Here is an 18,627-nt window from a genome sequence, read left to right on the forward strand (position 1 = left end):
AGATAAGTAAAAACATCAAACTAGACACTTATACTTAATATTATGACACAATGTAAACATAGATCATATAAGAATCTAGCTTTAGTTTTAGATTCTTATTTGTATTGAATATACACTGTAAAATTATAATTTTATAATTAATAGTAAGATAAAAAGTCTAAAACTGAAATCTAAGTTCACTGTGAATATCTTACTTAAACTAACATCCACTATATATGTCTGACAAAACCTTAAAACATAACCAAATGTGAGTATCTGACTAAAAGCAAAACCAAAATTTTCTGTAAATATCTTACTAAAATTAAACTAAAATCCAATGTGTATGTATGACTAAAAATAAAACTAAAATACGTTGTGAATAACTGACTAAAACTAAAGCCAAATCCACCGTTAACATCTGACTTAAACTGAATCTATAATTTACTGTGAATATTTGACTACAACTATAATCCCCTGTAAAGGGCATTCTAAAACTAAATTCTGCTGTGAATATCTGACAACACTTTAAACAAAAACACGATCTGTAACATTCTGTCATCTGTCATATGAAAAAATACAACATTAGTGAACAGTGAAAATTAACTTGAGTTTTTCAAATAAATATTGTGACTGTATTAAAACTCGGTATTCATTATACAAACTGTAGACACAATTTAAATCAGAATGCAAGTATAGTTAAAAACAATATTTTTATTTCAAATTATTTTAGTTAAATTAATAGTTTTTCACTTAATTACAGTTTATAAGTAAACTCTAACTTTTAAATTTCTCTTTTAATAAAAGCAATTTTATTGTTATGCATTGGTTTGAAAGATTTCTCGAATGATTTGCAAATTTTTAATTTAATGTAATTTGAAATAAAAAAACAACAATAAAATAACTAAACAGTTAACTCGAACATTAATTTAATACTTTAAATATAGGTTTAAAATATAAGTTTAATTGTTTATAAAAGGTTTATCAAAGGTTCAATAGATTTAACGTGAGTTGTTTGTTTATATTATGTTTTGTTGTGTACTTCAGCTTACTTTACTTATTTTTGACTTAAAAATCACAAATATTATATAGTTTTATAACAATCGGATTTAATATTAAACAATTCACCTATTAATAGCTATTATTATTGTGGAAAATATCTTATTTTAATGAAAACATGTATACACCTACTTTATTCTATGCTTCTATCCTCTCATTACAGTAGTTATTTTTTTACAGAACCCAGTTGAAGTGTGTTGATTCGTTGACACACAGAAACATATGTTGGTAGAATAAAGGAGAATTACTGTATAATTTGTTTTTATCTACTTTAAAATATTAACTTTGCAAATTGTATGTTTTAGTAAAGTAAAATTATAAAAGTTCTATATTTGTTCTTTTAAATTTAGTTTTTTAAATAAGATGTATTAAAAAATCTATTTTTTGTTGTTTTGTTTAAACATTGACTTTCAAAACGTAATTAACAAATTTATGCTGTTAGAAAATTATAAGTAAAATTTTTTTCAGCTAAAATTGCTTTATTTACCGCTCTTCTACTTCTATATTTGCCTTGAAAAATGATAAAGTTATTTCAATATAAAAAGCTCAAGTTAGCTGAATTTTACAGTTTTCGTCGAGAGCAGTTGCAAATGTTAAAATAAAGCTTTTGGTCTTTATTTAAAATATTATATTTGAAGAAGTAGATATTGTTACAAATTAGTTTTATTTTAACTGTATAAATTAATCTTAAATTAGAACTTTGATTAAAACTAAAACTATAGCCTGACAAAGTCTTGCATGTATGAAATTCGACCGTAGAAAATCAAATGCTTGCAAAAGCAGTTTTTTATTTTTTTAAACATATAGTTAAATTTAAGCAAATAAATTTTACATTTATAAAATAACCAATTTATCAAAATATTTTTCAAAAAACATTTTAGTTTTATAATCAAAACATTCTAATAACCAGTTGAAATTAAATTTAATTCTATTTAAACTATTTATAAAAGTTTATTTAAAATTTAAGAGGTTTAATTAAAAAGTTAAGTTTAAATTAAACATGTTTTAAACATTACAAGAAATGATTTAAAATTTTTATTTGAAATGGTTTACTAATTTTAATGTTACATGTTACAACTAACTTATTTTTTGTTGTACACAAACTATCTACAAAATCTAGTCCAGCAAACGCTAGTTTTATAAAAAAAAAATATATAGATACTGTTTGAACAAACATTAAAGGTACAGTATTGTGCCAAACTAACATACTTTTCATAATAAAATACAAAAGTTTAAGCTTTTTAACAGACTTTCTTTTAATTTTAAATAATTAAAACTGTTTTAGCTGTTCACTTTTTTTTTTGGAATGCAATTAACTTAAAATTTTATTTTTAATGATAAAAAGTTTTTAAAAAACATTAGAGGGAATATATTTACAATATGTTGAAAAACTGTCGATAGTAATTTTTGTATAAAAAAATAAAAAACATAAAGCAAATACTAAAAATATAACATTAAAATACAAACTGACAGAATATTCTAGTTTGATTTGATTAGTAATACAAAGTTGTACAAGCTGTTTTTTTTTTTTGATTATTTTATATACATTTCATAAAAAAAGCTTCAAATTAGATCTTTAAGTCAAAAAAAGGTTTTAAGAGAGTTTTTAGTAAAATATTTATACTAGTTACAATATTCTAATACATGTAAAAATATGCTGAGAGTGTTTTAATTTATTATAGTATTTTAGCGTTAATTTTTTTTAGAATTGTACAACTCCTAAAAAGTTAAATAAAACGTATGAAACATTAAATGTTAAAGTTTTTTAATCAGAAGTTTTATTAGTAGATTCACTTGTTATTTCTTATTTTTTTCTAGATGTGTAATTTCAGAACATACTATTCATAAATGGTTTACTATTTGAGTTATTTAATTACTTATTATTTAGTAGTGTTTTATAAAAACGTTTTTTTGAAAATGTTTTGACATTATACAAGTAAAATATGTGTACTGTTTTAATGCGAAGAAAAAGTAAATACAAGTTTAAAAAGGCAACACTGCACAACTTTAAAGTATACACGTTTGCTTTGATGTATGAATATAAAATTAATGGTGGCCACTACTAGTGGCTTAAAATACTTCCTCCTGAGAATAACCATATTTGTTTTTAATACAATTTATTTAAAACTTTATCGTAAATAACGTTTGGTAAGAATGATTTTTGGCGTAACTAACAGCTTTTTATTTTTATTTTAATAACTTCTGCGACGAACTCTCAATCAACATTTTAAATATTTTTTACTAACCGACTTAGCTTTCTAATCAACAAAAATTAAGAAAAAAATTCTAGTTTCAATAAAAAAAAAACGTTTTAAATATAAATAATATTTTTAGGTCAAAAGTAGTGAAAAACAAATATTCGGATTTCTATCTTTTCTTAAACATAGTTATTTAAATCATGTTATATGTGCTTAAGTATTTTTTGTTTTGCTAACTTTAACAGCTAAGTTTTACTCATTGTTATTTGTTATATAGCTTCACTTTAAGTTGTATGTTTTGGTTTTAAGAAAAAAATAAACGGATCTCAACTAAGTTTGATAGTCAAATCTCAATAAATTCAACTTTTAGTTTATTAAGTTTTCTTAATATTTTTATTCTGATGAGATCCAAAGTGAATTACAAAATAAGGTTTATTTTAGTTATAAAACTATTTTAAATAAATGTAATGATTAAATATTTAAAATCTATTCGTTCAAAACTAATTCTAACTTGTGTTTTTTAATAAAAAAGCTTGTTAATAATTTTACTTAAAATACTTTATGTACAAAAAAATGTTTTTTTACTTACCGTTACAACTTTGACTTCTTTTAAAAGGGTAACTTAAAAAAGTACAACATAAAAATTTGTTTAAATATATAAATTAATTTATTTTTTTCTTTTTTATACATAATTAAATGTTTAGTGTACATTTACTACAAAAAGAGAAACACAAACTAAAAAAAAGTGATTTAGCAAAATTTTTATTTTTTCAAACGTGAAGCGTTATTACCAAAAGTATAAATGTTTTTCTAGAAACTAGTAGTGATTAAATAGTCACTTTTTAGTCGCTTCAAAATATCTGAAAATAGACTGTTTTTTTTTCAATGTTCACATGCAAATATATTTATTTTATTAATTTGTTTTCAAAATACAATAATTGTTAAAGTTTAAAAATTTCAATCAGGTTTAAAGTTAAAATAACAATTTTTAATGTCGTATAAAATCACTTACATAATTATAGTTTTGTCTTAAAATTTTAAATTTGCCACGAGCTTTAGGTTGTTTCTATGAATAGAATTAATTAGATAATAAGATTACACTTTTAAAATATTTTTTTTCTTTTAAAACAAACACTTAAATTACTTTTAGATTTAAAACTAATTTTTTGCTATTCGCGGTCATAAAATTAAAAATTCAAACCATTCTTTTAATTTTAATATAAATTTTTTAATAAATTATTTAAACTATTATTTATTTTTATTTATTAAGAGTATATGCAGCTAACAAGTCGTAAAAATTTAAGTTGTAAATTTTTTTAAAGATTTAATAAAGTCAGAGGTAGTGGCAAAGTTTAACAAAATAAGGATTATATTTTAGAAAATATTTTTATAAATATCATTGTTTGAACAACAAGCTTACTTTAAACAGTTAGTGTAAAATAATTGTTTAATTGAAATAATTTTGAACATTACTTACTTTAAAAATGACACTAACAGATAAATATACAATCAAAATTTCTTAATTTTATCAATCAGCTTAATTTTTGGTAGTACATGATTTTCTTTTTTTCAAATATCCTTACTTTTGAAATTTTTTCCATTTTACTATTGTATTATACCGTATTTACTTACCCTTAAAAACATTTAACTATTATTTTGTTAATAATATTTAATTTTCATATCATTACTTAACATAGTAAACAAATAAATAATTTAGCTGTTGAGTAACGTTAAGTTAAAAACCAAGTTATAACTAAGAACTAAAACTTGTTAGGCAAAATTACGAGACGTCAGTTTTATAATCTACAATTGTATAAAACAAATATCACATTCATCGGTATATGTTTATATCAATTTTATAAATTGCGGAGTATTTACTGTACTTTTAAAAACTCTTCACAAAATATCTGAGACCTTTTTTTAGTCTTTATAATGAAATTAGATAAAAACAATTTATATAACACTAATATGAAGTCTTTTTTGTTGTTTTGCCGCTGTGATGTTTTAGGACTAAAATAAATAGTTTTGATGTAATAAAACACTAGCTTCACTTGCTGTTGAAATTAGTTAAATCTTAAATAATGTTAAAAAAAGTGACGTTTATGGGAAAGTTAAGATTCTATGTTCAAAAAAAAAGTTACAATATAAGAAAATGAGTGCTTCTGATGTTACTTTACATAGGCTATGTTCAGTTACTTGTATACTGAGTTTGGTCATTAAGAGACGTTCTAATCACCCGATTGCTAACATAAAATACAAACTTGAACTTGAATATCATTTATATTGTTTATTATAAAGTTCTTTTGTAAACAATATTATTTTCTTATATATCTTTTATAATATACAGCTGAAGTAGTAAGTTCTCAATTTAGTATCTTAATTTTAAAAGTATATCTTTCTCAGATTTGAGTTGTTTTAAAGTTCTGATTTCACTTTTTTTAAAAGATATTTTTCAATTTAGTAAAATCAATAACACTGAACTTTTCCTAAAGAACAATAATAACCTAAGAAGAAAATTTAGCTTATTTAAGCAAATTGTGAGTAGTAAAAATTAGTATACTATAAAAAAATGATTAAATCAAAGTGAAGATCAAATCAATTTGTTATTATGCTGTACTATTTTTTTTCTTCTTGCTTCGAATACCACCAGCATTAATGATATTCAGTAACTTTTAAACATTTAGTATCCTTTGTAGAATTAAATTCTAATATCAATTTTTACAAGGTTTATGATTATTAAGCATTTGTTATAGAATGAATTTGCAAGGTGAATATAAAAGACAAATTTGTGTAACTTGTGGAAAATATTTTAAATCAAAGTCAGCATTGGTTAGACATGAAAGAATTCATACTGGTGAAAAACCCTACAGTTGTGATGAATGTGATAAAAGTTTTTCATAAAAAGGTAATTTGAAAACACTTCAACTTACTCATTCTGGTTTGAAGATTTATCAGTGCGATGTTTGTCAAAAAAAAATTTTCACAGAAAAGTATATTAAAAAAGCATGCAGTAATTCACACTGATGATAAACCATTTAAATGCGAACAGTGTGACAAGCGTTTTAAGCTAAAGGCTAACTTGAAAAAACACATGTTGACACATAGTGGTTAGAAAGAGTTTCAATGTGAAATTTGTGAGAAGAAGTTTGCTTTAAATCATAATTTGAAACAACACATGTTGATACATACTAAGGAAAAGCCCCATGAATGTTATATTTGCAAGAAGAAGCTTTCTCGAAATTCAAATTTAAACATTCACATAAGAATTCACACTGGAGATAGAACTTTTGGGTGTAATGTATGTGGAAAAAGATTTACATAAAGTTCACATAGGAATAAACATTTAGAAATTCATAAAAACTGATAAATCTCAAAACATAATTTAATTATTGGGTTACTTTTAGAGACGAAATAGTGTGTATTGTGTAAAGTTTAGGTTTGAAAAGTTTATAAATTAAGATTTTAAAGAATTTTTATAAATTATATTTTTCTTAAATTGGCTCACTTTTAGCTGATATATGCATTTATGTATACGTTTTAAGTTTTTATACTTTAAAATTTTAAATTATTCTTTTGGACCTAATGTTGATTTTATCTTCCTTTTAGAACATTATTGTATATGTTTAAATAAATACAAACAATAAATGTTTTTTTACCAACTACAAACCCAAGTAAACTAATTTAATAAGTAGTTTACAGCTTGAAAAAAGCTTCACTACTAGCTTCATTAAAGCTGTTACAAATACTTTTGTAAAAAGCAAAAAGATAAACTACATGTTTTTCTATTAGTCCCTTAGTGACATTACATATGTTTACCTGCATATTTGTTTTTAGTTAAGACTTATTAGTCCTTAAAAGATCAAAATCGGTCGTAGGTTGTCTTAGATCAGGGTGGCCTGACCCCGTTATTAATGTAGAAGATAAGTTTCGACCGCCGGCTCCGTCTAAGGATAGTACAGCAGAGCCAAGCGATCGTCGTAAAATCAATAATTTAATTTATTTTTATCCCATTAGAACACAATCTTTAAAACAATCTTTATAACTAAAAGCATATTTTAAATAGTTTTCTTAATAAGTAATATGCTGTACTAAGTTCCTTCGTTTTTTATAGAATTAATGAAAAACACGATTTAAAAGTTAAAATTATGAGTAGTATAATAATTTACACTAAAAGCCAAAAAGTAATCTAAATCATTGAAACTTTTTTTTTAGCTGTTCATTTTTATTGTAATGCAATTCATTTATAATTTTGCTGATAAAAAAATTTTTGATTATTAGTTGGAAAAATTTTTACAGTACGTTAACATCATGTCAGTAGTAAGTTTTTTATATAAAAGTTAAAAACTATGAAAACATAAAGAACAAGTTAAAATTTAGAATAAAAATACAAACTGATAAAATGTACAAATAAGATTTAATTACTTTTACAAAGTTGTACAAGCTGTTTTATTTTTGACAATTTTTACGCAACACATTTTTCATGACTAATTAAAATTTTTAACTACAATCATAGTAATAGTTGTGCAAAATAGATCTAAAAAACTTAATGTTTCAATAAAAATTTTATAACAGTTTTTAATTTTAATGGTTTATGTACTAAATTAAGGCGTTAAATAAATTGTAATATAGTATATTTTTAAAAACTTTACTTGAACGGACGGTTTTAGAATTTTATAAAAAGAACTAAACAGTAGACTATACAAATGAGTAAGAGTTTAAAAATATCCTACTTTTAAAAGTGTTTAACGACTTTTAGTAGACAGTCATAGAACCACAATTTACCTCCAAGAATAAAATATGTTCTAAATATAAATTAAAACTTGTTAAAAAAAACCATATGATGTCACTACTATAAATCATATAACTATTTATTTTTATATGAAATACATGGGTGGCTGTCAAATTTGTAGGAGTGCATAAAATTGCACGAAGACACTTTTGCAAGAGGGGATAAAATTGCACGGAGACATTTTTGCACGAGTTGTTATTAATATTATTTTTTTTCAATTTTTGTTTTTTTATTTTTAATTTTATTTACGATAACTGTTACCCCTAACCCTTACCCTCGGTTGGTAAGTTATTTTTTTGTTTAATTTGTATCGATTATTAATTAACTACTACAAAAAAAAATTAACTTTTTTAATTATTTTTTTTTTATACTATAACTGTTACTTTTAACCTTCTCCCTCAGTCTGTAATTTTTTTCATTTAATTTTCTATAAGTTTTTTTAATCCTGTACAAAAATTTAATTCGTGCAAATTTGGCTCTGTGCAATTTCTGCACTCGTATAATTATGTCTAGATTCTTTGAAAAACTAATTATCGATTAATTATTTCTAAGTTGCTTTACCATCGTTTTATGTTTAAAAACAAACTAAATTTTTCATAACAAAAAAGCATAAAAACATATTTGAAATTACTTAATAGTTAGTAAATTTAAATTATTTAAATGAAAATATGTATATTTTTAAATACTTAGAAACAAAATGTTGTCTGTGCCAAATAAATGTGGTTTAAAAAGATCCTTATATTGCAGAATCTAGTATTAACTTTTAGAGTTCATCTTCAAATGTAAAGCCTAAGATAACTTTTAAAGAATTTATTTTTAAAACTCATATTAAAAAGTATAAAAAAACTCACTACTATCTTGCTCCTTTTTTTACGTTTAAAAATAGACAAATTAGCTTAAAAAAATATTTTAAAATGTAAAAAGTATTTACTTCGATATTTAATTCAAATACGTAAAATATATTAATGTTCTTTAATTGATAAAAAACATTTATTAAGACGTACTACTCAATCAATTAAAAAATAATCAAAGCAAACAAAATTTATTTCTAGACTTGTTGAAAAATGTAATAAATAGTTCATGAATAAAAGTAATTAACAAAAGGTGTGTAGATTAGTTGACCGTTTGTAGACTGGCGACTGCAAGTTGATTAGGTTGCGACGGATTGAAAAGTAGGTATCAGCCGAAAGTTAGTGGCCTATTGTTTAAAGTGATCAGACCTTTATGTTAACTTAAGCTTCTTTAAAGGCATCAAAAATTACAACAATAGTCTAAAGTATCAGAAAATTTTGTACTTGATACTTAAAATTCGGTCGTAAGTTATCTCGAATACTGTTTATGAAATTTAGAGTTTATTTTTGAGGACGCGAAACCTCTCATTTTGTTGATATAACTGATTAAACGAGCGTACACTTTAGTATCACAAAAAGCTGGAACTTTCTTAGGCGTTAAGTTGTGAATTATTTGGCTGCGTAAAATTTTCTGATTTTGCTTACAAACGATTACTAACTATTTGTACTTAGGCCTGCTTGGTTAGATCTTGACAGCGCTTTATATTGACTATATATGCCCGATAAGTCCCTAATTTGCTTTAAAACTTGTAATAATTGAAATTTTAGTTAATTTGATGTCATTTTACTGAAATAAATTACATCAAAACTTAACTATTTTTTCTTATTTTTATTAAATAAAATTGCATATAGTAAAAAATCGAGCAGATATTTTTCCCGGAAGCTATCAAAACCAAACAAAAATATAAAACAAAAATATTTTAAGTTTTTGTTTTAACTAATTTTATGTTAACATAATTATCTATTAAAAGGTTAAATTGTGGTTTAAAACAGTTAAAACATAACTTTTAGCCAGTTTTTTTTTATTCAATTGTTTTGGAGTTTTGATATAACGTTAATGCTTTTTTGTTTGCAGCAATTTTTTTTTAAACGCCAACTACTGCACAATTAATGCTCGATCTTCAGTTGATATTTTAAGAAACTTTGATGCTACTAGAATGTGGCCAAAAACAAAAAAAAAACTAACGATTAAAAGTTAAACTAATTTTATAAAAAAACTGTTAGATTAGATTAAAATAGTATGAAACATATATACAAACTATATAAAACTACTCTATTCCTAGTTTACTGATAATCTAGTGTATTTCTGATTATATTAAATGTTAATAATTTGGTTCTCAATATCTATACAGAAATTAGATTTAGTTCTACTTCTTATCACACAAATTAATAGTATAACAGTTTTATAATTTTGTAACATAAGTTGAAGTTGCAAAATAAGAGTTGTGCGTTTTAATTTACATGTAAATCACAGTTAGAAAATTTATAAATATTGACAGTATAACTTTGGATGAAATGATAAAAACTAAAATTATTTATAGTCTACAAAATATTCTTAAATAGATAAACTATTGCGTCGTCTAGCTTAAACCCGTATGTCTTAGCAAACACAATTTAATTTTTAACAATAAGTTATTCATTATTTAGATATGATTGTAATGCTTTTGAATGTTGAAGCTTTAACTATAGCTATATTTGTTTTTAAACTCAGGAAACATTTAAGTAACCATTCAATTAGATTTCTTACATTAAAATCATTAACAATTTAAATATTTCTGCAAATTTTTAATTAAAAGTAAATGAGTTTTTGTATTAAGGATAAAACAGCAACACTTTTGTGTTTATAGTGTTTTGTTTTATTATTTACTTACTAATTATCGATTTTGAATATAAACTCGAAAATATTACATAAAAAAATAAAAGACATTTTGGAAAATTTAAAATATGTAAAAAAAGTTAAATTTTTATTTAAAAAAAACCTTGTATGTTTATAGTTTTATTTATTATTAAAGCTCTTGTTAAAAAGTTTAATTGCTATAAAAACTCTGTTTTAGCAACAAAAAGTGGCTTAAGAATCTTAGCTTTAATATCAATGTTTTGAGTTTTTTTTTTACTTTGTATATCGTGGTTTAAAACTTAAGTAGTTTTTGAAAATATACAATCTATTCTTATGAAAAAAAATTAATTAAAATTATTCGTACCATAAATGTATAATATCAAGTGTGTAAAAAAAAATCCAAAACTGCTTAAGTTATCAAAACAAAGGTTATTTCCTTAATTAGCTAAGTTAAGATTAATTAAACGATTGTATCTTAAAATAAATTAAGCTACTTAGAGTAAATAAATACTAAAATAAAAAGAAAAAGAAAATCAGCATACATAGAATTATACAAAAGTAAAACAGAATAGTACCCACTTAGCTTTTTTTGTTAGTTTCAATTAAAGCATAAATTAAAAATTATTTATTAAATTAAAAATAACTTTGATAAAACATAAAAATGTTAAACAGAAAGATAAACAGACAACTCTAATTGTCAAACCTTTCAAAATTTAGTGACATCAACTTGAGTTTCCGATCAACTATTATGCTATGGTTTACGATTATAAACAATCAAAATAATTATACATTCTTTAAAAACATTTTAAAATTTTTACCACGAAATTTGGTTTGTATCTAATTTGTACAAAACCTATATAACTATTCATATTATAAACATTTGTTATATTTAATTGTTGAAAATAAACAACGTATATAATAAAAAACCTACACTTTAAGTGCTTTAATAAACTATGTCTACGAACTAAATTATTAAAGATTATAAGACTGAGTCGTAACTATTAATAAAGAATTTAATAACGTAATATAATAATAGTAATTTAGATTATTAGTAAGCATGTTAAAAATATTTTGAAAATAAAAAGTAATTGTTTTATAAATAAATAAAATAATAACAACAAAAAATAAATTAACTTGTATACATTAAAAAACATTCATCCGACAATAAAAGTTTTTGATAACATAAAAATCATGTCAAAAAACATATTTAGTGAAATGAATTTTAAAGTTATCCATATTAACGACTTATTTTCAACTATAATTGACATTATTATGATTCTACTTACTTATTCAAAAAACTTTACTTTTTCTTAAGTTTAAATTCTTTTATTTGTATTAAGCAAATATTTATTTTGTCACATAGTTTTACCAGCCAAATTTTGACCATATTTTCAAAGTATGTAAGACATTGGTTATTTAAGTTTTTATAATTCTTTTAAATAAGATTTGTTTACGTCAGTAAAAATCATTGTAAAGTTGTAAGTTAAGATTGACAACTAAAAAATGCTATTTCATTAAAATAGAAATTGTTTTGTTAGATGAGTTATTGTTCTTAATTCAAAACATTATTGAAAACTAGAAATCATCAAGTTAGTTAGTTAAGCTGATTTGGAACATATTAAATCTATAGCTAAATATGTCAAAAAAATTCGGATGTTTATAACTATCAAATGTGTGTGAGTAAATATACACAATATAAAGAATTAAAATTACTCTTCTTCAAATAAGAAAAATTAATATACTGATATACTGATAAAATAACACTGAGAAAACTTAATTAGTCTTACTATTCTTTAAATTAAACTTTTTTATTATAGGTTTTTCAGAGTTATTATTGTTCAAACAACAAAATGGAGACTTCAGCAGATGATCAAAAGCATGTTTGTGTAACATGTAGAAAGCTTTTTAAGTTCAAATCAACATTGGTTGTTCACAAAAGAATTCATTCTGGTGAAAAACCTTACAGCTGTGATTATTGCAACAAGAGTTTTACACAAAAAGGTAGTCTGACAAGACATCAACTTACTCATTCTGGTTTGAAAGTCTATCAATGTGATGTTTGTAGAATGTGTTTTTCACTCAGAGGTAATTTGAAACAGCATGCAATAGTTCACACTGATGATAAACCTTTTAAATGTGAACAATGTGATAAATATTTTACTCTAAAGTCAAACTTGAATTCACACATGTTGATACATAGTGGAAGAAAAGATTTTAAATGTGAAGTTTGTCAGAAGAAGTTTGCTAAAAAAAGTTATATAAAACAGCATATGTTTACTCATACTAAAGAGAAGCCCCACGAATGTGAAATTTGCAACAAGAAGTTTTCACTAAAATCAAGTTTAAACGCTCATTTAAGAATTCATACTGGAGATAGACCTTTTGGTTGTGATGTTTGTCATAGAAGATTTTCAAATAGATCGAGTAGGAACAGACATCTAAGAGTTCATAAACAATGACAAAAATAATAAAATCTAAGGACTTAAAATTTATCAAATAATAAATATGTTGTATAAAGTTTTGCTATATATCGAAAATGTTACAAACTGCTCTTTTATGTACTATTTTGTGAGCTAGTATATAATTTATATCGGCTAAGTTTGAATAAGTATGTTAACTCAGTTTTTAAATACTTATGTGTACAAAACTAAAATATTTTCTCAAACGTATTAGTTTCTTTATTTAGATTAAAATATTTTTTTTAATTAGTCTTGTATTAGATAAAATGAACTTGTTTATAAATTTTTTATCAGCGGTACATTTATATCATTATAATTTTTATTGTATTTGTCTTTTAGCTACTGCTTATTCTAAATAAAAATTTATATGCCATATTGGTCAATTTATTAAACTTTTGTACAAGTAAAGGTGTCAATAAATAATATAAAATAATTTCAATTAGTATTCTTTTTATACATACTTTAATCTAAAATTTTCATTATCTTTACTCCATTTAAATAGTCAATATAATCTCTTATATATAGAAAAGTATTTTGTACCTAATCTGCTAGAATCTAAGAGCTAAATTGAATTAATTTAAAAATTGCAATAACAAATTAGAAATAAATCGTAACGAAACCATAAGTATGTTGATGACTGTTTTGTTTTAGTAAGAAGCGAGAAAATTATAATTCAAAATGTTAATATTGTGAATAATGCTTATGATTCTATAAGTTTCAGAATAGAAAAAGAAAACAACGATGAACTTGCATTTTTTAAAAGACAAGTTGAACAAAATGAAAATAGATTTTAAACTTGGGTGTACAGAAAAAAAACTTTTAGAGGTTGTTATTTAAATATTTAAATTTTCAACCATATTTATAGTTTAAAAAGGAAAGTAAATCTATTTAGAACTTTGTGTCATCGTGTACACAAAATTTGTATCCCAGACTTACTACTAAGTGAAGTCAAACATATCAAGTAACTATTCAACATATTAAATTACCTACAAGAGTTAGTTAACAAAACAATTAAATTAATTTAGAAAAATTTGGATAGAATAAAGACGATAGGACCACAAAAATTTGTAGTTACAATCATTAATAAAAGCTCAGAGATCTTAGAAATAAAAAAGACAATTAATTAGATATACTTAATATGAAGCAAACTCATAATTGTTTTCACCTCTAAGCCACTATTAACACCAGGTGGTAAGGATCCAGTATTAAATACAAATAAAAATAAAGTAATCTAACAATACAACTGTTGTTTTATAGCAAGTTATATTGGATTAACGACAAAACATTTAAAGGAAAAAATTGAAGAACATTAACCAAAAAGTGTAGAGATTTTTCTTATCAGATAGGAAAGATGATATAACTGTCAAGGTTTTAAACGCATCCAATCGTTCATCAATTGCCGAACATCTAGTTAATAATTTAACTTGTGCAGACAGATATATTATAAATAGATTTAAAATTATAAAAATTGCAGTAATGTTTTTGACTTGATTAAAATAGAAGCCATTTGTTTTTTGTTAAGGAAACTTGTTTTATGTAAGCAAAAATATTTTGATTATACTATTTCTTTATTTTCGTAAAACTTTATAAGGTTTTTTTTTATTTTAATTATGTTTAGTTTTACTGTAGATTAGCTATAACGTAAGTAAACTTAATTGATGAACTGTTACTAATTGCTTTTGTCTTTTATTAATCTATTGATTACTTTATGATTACTTGATTACTTGGTCACTATGTAAGTTTGTAATATCTTATTACTTGTTAGCTTTGTACTCTACTGATGAGAGTTGTTCAAAATATATTTAGTAATTTCGAAATTGTGTGTATTGAGTAGCTTTTGTATAATTTAATTAATATACTGATATTGCTTTTAAGATGACTAAGCAAAACACAACATAATATTCGAAAAGCTACTAAACTTTTTTTTTTTAAGTAAATTAAAATATAAACGCATCAAATATTTCAACCCAAGCTATATTATCCAACAAAGCTTATAGAAATATTTTAACTTTTTAAATGCAAGCAACTAAAACTTAAGAAATAAGTTTGAAAAATATTAATTATATCAAGCACAAAAACAACTTTTCTGTTCTTCCCTTATTTTAAATATTGAAAACGTATTTAATATAAAGGTTATTATAAATAAAAACATGTAAACAAAATTCATTAAATAAAATGATACAAACCTGTTAATTGTTTAAATACATAATAACATATTTTTTGACCGAAAATAAAAAGATTTTTAGTTTCTCAACCTCAATGTAGTTTTTTTCAGATTTAGTATTGTTTAATTAGGTGTAAGGTACTGCATTTCTCAATAACTCTCAATAACCTAAACTAAAAACTTTAATATCGCAATTTCTTTCTAAGTTACTATAACCTTTAAAAATTGATTTAATGTATTGAAAGTGTCATATAAAAAGTTTGAAAAACTTTTGAAACGTTAACAACAAAGTAAATTCATAAGAATTAAAATGTTTAATATACAACTTTCATTTCAGCCCCATAACTGGGACTACAAATACAGGTGTATACCTTACAGGCATTTGAATGTTTTAAATTGTATTTATTTTCTAATTAAAAAACAAAAGTGTGTGCATAAACATATATGACATCAACGCGAATTTAAACAATAATTATATTTGGATGTGAACTATAAACTTTATGAAGTCAAATAAATACTTTTAAACTCTAAAAATAAAATATTTTACTTGCTGAAAATAAATGTTGCTTTTTAGTTTAACATAGGTATACTAATTTAACATTTTTTTAATTAAGTAAAAAAAAATTAATGGTAAGTTTATCAAACTTTTTTTAAATTCTGAGTTTATAAACAAAAGTTTAATATAAGCTTTTAAATTTAAATAAGAATTTTAATCGCTCTTATACTCAAGTTTCAAAATGCACTTGAAGTACTTTTATTAAGTTTGTTTTAGTAACTGTAGATCCATCAAAAATGAAAAAAAAAAATTCAAATTACATAAAACTATACCTGGTAAAAGCTGGAGCTATTTGAAATAATTCATAAGCGATAGAATAAAGTTATTAATTAATATCATATACTGAAAAAATACATTTAAAAAATTTAGTTTACGTCATTTGCTTATATCACAACCTTTTTTTAACCTTTATACATAAATAAAATGAAATAAAAAAGCAATAAAGCTATATTTGCTTTTTCATTTTTTTACCACATAAAAATGGTTTATACTTACATTGTTTGCTAATAATTGTAAGTTACATGGCTATCTATATCAAGAACACTCACAAAATAAACAAACTACCAAAAATTGCTGTTTTAGCTAAACTAAAATAACTTCAAAAAATCTGTTGTAAAATACAAAAAGTTAAGTATTATTTTATTTTAAATGTAAACCTAGTGACATTATTTAAATCCTATGCATCACTATTTTCAGATAAGACTTATTAATTCTAAAAAGAACGAAACCGGTCGTAAATTGTCTCATATACTGTTCAAGATGGTCGTGTTGTCGTATACTAATTTTTATTAGCCACATATTAATAGCTTTAAATATTCCTAAGGATTCTACAATTAGTTGTGAAGTAATATAGTAAAAATAGAGCTGTGGTGCGAATTAACATGACACGAAATAAATGAAATTGATAGTAAAAATACAAAATACTTAAAATGAAATAATTTAGAACTAGTATGTATTAGTATGTTTTATCCGTTTTTTTATTAACATAATAGTTTTAGAACAATTGATTTCAATGTTTAGTCATTAGTTCTACTTTCTAGCCACATTGTAGTAACTTTAATCATTTCATTAGTACATTTGCAGATTACACAAACTATTATTCATAAATAAGCTTTTAGTAAAAATAAATTTTTGCTGCAAACTTAACATGACGTCTATGTAAGATTCAAACAAAAACTTAATGAAAGAAAAAAGTTGATAAAAGTTATGTGTCATCTGTTTTTGGCTACAACTTTATTCTTTTAATACAAATCTTATGGTAGGAAAAATTTATTCAAATTTACTAACTTAATGTTTTTTGTTTGTAACTTTTATCTTTGTTTAATAACTTTAACATTAACATTTTTATTTATTTTTTTACTATCTGTAAATGAAAAATCGAAAATAAGATAAAAACAATTCAGTTAAGATTTTATTTGTTCTAGTCAAAAGTATTTTTTAATTAACAAATTAATGAAACAAATGAATTAAAGGTTTTTTTTTGATCACATAAATGTGGCGTATACTAAAAATGTAAGTTATTTAATATAAATTGAATAGTTATTTATATCAAAAATACTCACAAAACAAATATATCATATAAACTATTAAAAATTAATCAATTTTAAAATTGTTAAAAGGTTTTGTTTTAGTACTGAATTTCATTAGAATACGTTTTTAAACAAATATACTTATATATAATTATTTTTGTTATATATAGGTTAGTGTTTGAAAAAAAAAATGTTTTAGTAGTTTTTTTAACATTCAAATTCAAAATATTAAAATTTAACACTTTTATAAAATATGTAAAATATAATATTATAAATTTTTTGTGATATTTTGTTTGTTTAAGCTAAGTTGAAAAACTTTAAAAGAAAATAGTATAATGTAAGATCAATTTTCTTGTTGACAGCACTTAGATTTACTTGCAAGTTTAATGTATACCTCTGGTAATAAATTTATTCAAAAATTATATTTCAGTTGAAGGCTCATAGTTCAAAGAAAATGAACAAATATTTTTTTATTGACAAGAACTAGTTTTTACCAAAGTTATTGATTGTGTTTCGTTTAAAGTAACTTGTAAAAAAAATTACTTTTAGCTTCACGAAAGTACCGTCAAATATTACTTGTAAAAAACAAAAAGTTAAATAACGTGTTTAAATAACGTAGTCCCTCAGTGAAATTACCTAGTTGCTTTTAATTTGTTTAAGAATTATTTGTCCTAATAAACGAAACCAGTCTAAGTATATGATACTGGTGTTGATGGTTGCGTTGTTATTATTTAAGTTTTTAAGCCACATTTTTGTAGCTTTAAATATTCCCTCGAACTAAATACATATTATACAAAGTATGGTGCGAAAATATTTTTTAGTAAAAATAGAGTTAAGCTGCAAATCTAACGTGACGTCAGTGTAATATTAACAATACAAAACAACTGAAATAAGTTAAATGCTAACTATTTTTAACTAAAACTTAATTATTTAATTTCCACCTTATGTTGAGTAATAATGATTCTAAACAACTAACTTAAATGCTTTTAGTTTTATAACTACTACTTTTTTTATAATTTCCAGAATATATTTTTTCTGACAAGTTTCTTTACTATTTATATAGTTATTCTTAAAGCATCAAAATAACAATCAGTTTTTAGTTATGATAGTATTAATACTACTCAAAAGTATTTTAAATTAACCAAATTTTCAATTAAGACAATTTTTAAAACTAATGACGTTTTAAGCTATGAAACTGAATAAAATTAA

At 22.8% G+C, this 18,627-nt stretch overlaps 1 pseudogene; it reads left to right on the plus strand.

Annotated features, from left to right (window-relative positions):
- The first annotated feature begins 5,987 nt into the window (after positions 1–5,987).
- On the plus strand, positions 5,988–13,169 carry LOC145832079 (uncharacterized; annotated as a pseudogene).
- Positions 13,170–18,627: the final 5,458 nt, after the last annotated feature.

Source organism: Thalia democratica, chromosome 3, assembly GCF_965202585.1.
Source record: "Thalia democratica chromosome 3, ktThaDemo2.hap1.1, whole genome shotgun sequence".
NCBI classification, from domain to species: domain Eukaryota; kingdom Metazoa; phylum Chordata; class Thaliacea; order Salpida; family Salpidae; genus Thalia; species Thalia democratica.